Below are 3,417 nucleotides of genomic sequence, written 5' to 3' on the forward strand. Positions count from 1 at the left end.
TTAAATCACTGACGGAGAGTGACGGTGTTAATTCTGCTATGAAATCACACTTAAGATGTGATTTGATACTCATAAGTTAAACAGATGTTAATGCAAGTTAGTGTGAGTGGATAGGGAAAGGGTGTAGCGGATTCTTATCTGGTCTGAAGTTAATACAGCCACGGAGAGATGCTGGGGTCGTGGTAAAGCTGTCCATCCACGTCCACAGCGTGAGAGCCCTTCTGGATGAAGCCGCGTCGGATTGGGAAGAGGACCCTGCGTCGTTCCAGGATCTCTTTTGGGAACTGGTCGTTCACGCTGAAGTCCGTTCCTTTTAATTCCCTGCCGCAACTTTTCACCTGTTCCTTTTGTTTGAAGTGGCCAAATCTGGCCACAATAGGACGTGGTCTCCCGGTCGCAGCCCGCATGGGGCCGATGCGATGCACTCTATCAAAGGCGATGTTCTTCACCGTGTCCTCCGGCAGCTTCAGGTGGGTTTTGATGAAGCTTTTTACTGTAGTCTCTGCGTCCTCTCCAGCGGCTTCTGAAGTACCAGAAAATACCAGATTATCACGTATGCCACGAGTTTGTAGATCAATAACTGTCTCTTTCATTTTGTTATTTTCTCTATTTAGCTGGGTAACATTCTCTGTGAGACATTTCACCAACTCCCTTAGCGTGGCATTTTCAGCAGCGAGCGTTTCCACCTGCTGCTAATTCTCGCAAGCAGTTAAATTCTCGGTGAAGAATCTCCACCAAGGACTGTCATGGCCCTGTGCCTTCTCGGCTGACTCTGTATGGCTACAAGTGTTTCTGTTGTGCTGCGTCTCTCTCTCCTCCTGCGCTCTACCGGGGCGTAGTCATGACGACTCCAGCCCCTGGCTCAGACACCTGCAGGCAATCGTCTCATCACCACGCTCACTTCTTAAGGCAGCTGCCGAGAATGCTTCTTCGCTGGATTATTGTGTAACACTTGTCAGTGTCATTGCAAGTCTGAGCTTTTCCACGAGTTTCTTTCGTGCCGCAACTTACCTGTTCTTCCTCCCTGTGCCAGACTTCTCGTCAGCCTGAGGACCGCTGTTTGGTGAGCTAAAGCCTGAGCATCAGCGAAGGATTGTGTATATAGCCCCGTGTGTCCCCTTCCCGTGCCTGTGTTCTCCGAAGACCCTCTTCCCGTACCCCCTCACCTGTATATATCTGCACCTGGTGTCTGTGTAAAATAAATTGTGAAACTTTACAAAGGGTCTGCCTCTGAGTTTCTCCTGAGCCTGACAAGGACAGCCTTGCATTGAAAATGGACAATCGTTTGTCGATTGACTCCAGTATGTCGGCAATATCTTTGCCGGCTGGCGATGTTGTGCCGAGGGAATCTGCCGGGTAAAGTCTTTTCGACGACGGTGTCTCAGATTTGGCTGGGGAAGCACTCTGGGCCTTCTTCATTACAAGATCCTGGAAGCACTGATTGATGTAATCTTGGAGAGCCTCTAAACTCTCCCCGTTGTCAAGGGTGTTGGAGATGATTTAGACAAATGTTGTTAGTTATAAGACAATTGATAAGTGTATTTGGTAATACTGAAGCTTAAAGGAATTTGTTCAATTCTAAACTACCATTCGCTTTAATTTTCCGCCAAAATCTCTGGCGTCTGACGTCAGTTACAACATGAGTCGCTTACCTTGTCCGTCACTTCCGTCACTTAGAATCAGCTTTGTCTTTCTCGGCTTTCTCACCAGCTCTCCTGGTAAGAAAGCCGTTATAGATTATAGAGTTAAAAACTCATTATAGAGTTAAAATTATGCAGAAGTCCTGGCTGAGATGTTAGTTTCATGCTGCAAATGTTTTGTTGTGACTGTAAATTGTTATTGACCTTGTCAACGTGTTTAACTTACTGTTGGGTAACATGTGATTGTAGTTATGTATTAAAACGTTTACTACCAGTGTACCTCTTTGTGTGTGACACCAAATTCTTTTCTGCAACTCAAACCTCGAACATGAGGACTGACATGTCTTCCAGAGGCTGCAGCAGCTGTTTGCCAGTAACTGTTTCATTAAAAGCGAGATAGCAGACTCAGGCAGGCATTTTCACACCTAGTTCATTTACTCAGTTGTTGAATTGGAAAACTTGCAGCTTTTCCAAGTGTTTTGATTTTTTTCACACTAAGAAGAATCCAAATGACCTAAAATGTGTTACCGCAAACCACGTGAGATTGTTCAGTCCCCTTATTTGCCAGATGTGTCAGAGGTGGAAGCAACAAAAGTAAATACAGGAAGAAGCTGCTGTGTTCTGGACTACTTGATAATGAGGACAATTTGCATTCATTCCACAGCTATTTGCAAACCTGTACAGACATTCAGAATCAATAGCATGTAAGGCTTCTTGATGGGTCTGTTTTGGTTTTTGCACCCAAGTCATTACTTTGTTCACACCTGCAGAAAGAAACCACACCAAGGCAAACAGCGAACAAACCAGAGTTTGATTTTAAATGACTAAAAACCACTGGCATTAAATTACCCATTGTGTACAACAACACATACCCTGCAGACTGTCCATAAGTTATCGACAAACCCCATGGTAAAGTGTCTTAAGCCTGTCTTAAGCCTGAAAAAATCTCTGCCTGTACATTATCCACGTTTTTAAGGAAGTTCACAGACTTTTCCATAAACGGTGAAACCAAAACTTCGATGGATTTACAGTAGATCCATTGTACCATTTGCATTTTGTTTAACTCCAAAAAACAAAGTTATGTACATTTTCTTTAACATTAACAGACACTGCCATCAATAGTAAAATGGAAAAATCTTATGTTTTATTACCATTTACAGGCATTTGCTTTTAAAATATTTATGCTAAATATCCCTCTATTGCCCAGGGTGCTTGCAGAGGCAGTTGCTCTGCCCGGGCTGGGCGGCTGGCCTCTTCTGCATGGGTGCTGGTCCCCATGGACACAATGACCTGTGGTTGTTTCTGATGAATTGTGAGCGTTTCAGAGAGACAGAAACAGAGAGCCTTTCTGTAACCATGGTTACTCCCTCAATTCTACTGAATGATGCTGAAATGAACAAACAGAACAATTTGAGTTTTTCAACTTTGCTAGAATTTATTTATTTGTATTTGTCAGTATTTAATCCAATTTTAAAGTTTTCCTAAGCTGCTTGCTATTTCCTTATTGTGTCATGATGGTCCTTTTTAAACTGTCATCTCTGTCTGGCCTTTTAGATGCTCACCTCTCTTTCACCTCTCCTCATCAATCTCCTGCACTCTTAATCTCCTATGCTCTCTCTTTTTGCCCTCTCTCAGCATGCATCAATCAAACTCTGTCCAAATCTGTAATTTCTGATGAGATGATTTAACACATTATTTACCAACTTATTTTATACATCTACTCAACTAATAACATATTTGAACACGTTAAAAATATGAAATTTCTGAATTTAGAATA

The sequence above is a fragment of the Pundamilia nyererei genome, unplaced genomic scaffold (assembly GCF_000239375.1).
Source record: "Pundamilia nyererei isolate P.nyererei 1_Seehausen unplaced genomic scaffold, PunNye1.0 scaffold00497, whole genome shotgun sequence".
In the NCBI taxonomy this organism is placed as follows: Eukaryota; Metazoa; Chordata; class Actinopteri; order Cichliformes; family Cichlidae; genus Pundamilia; species Pundamilia nyererei.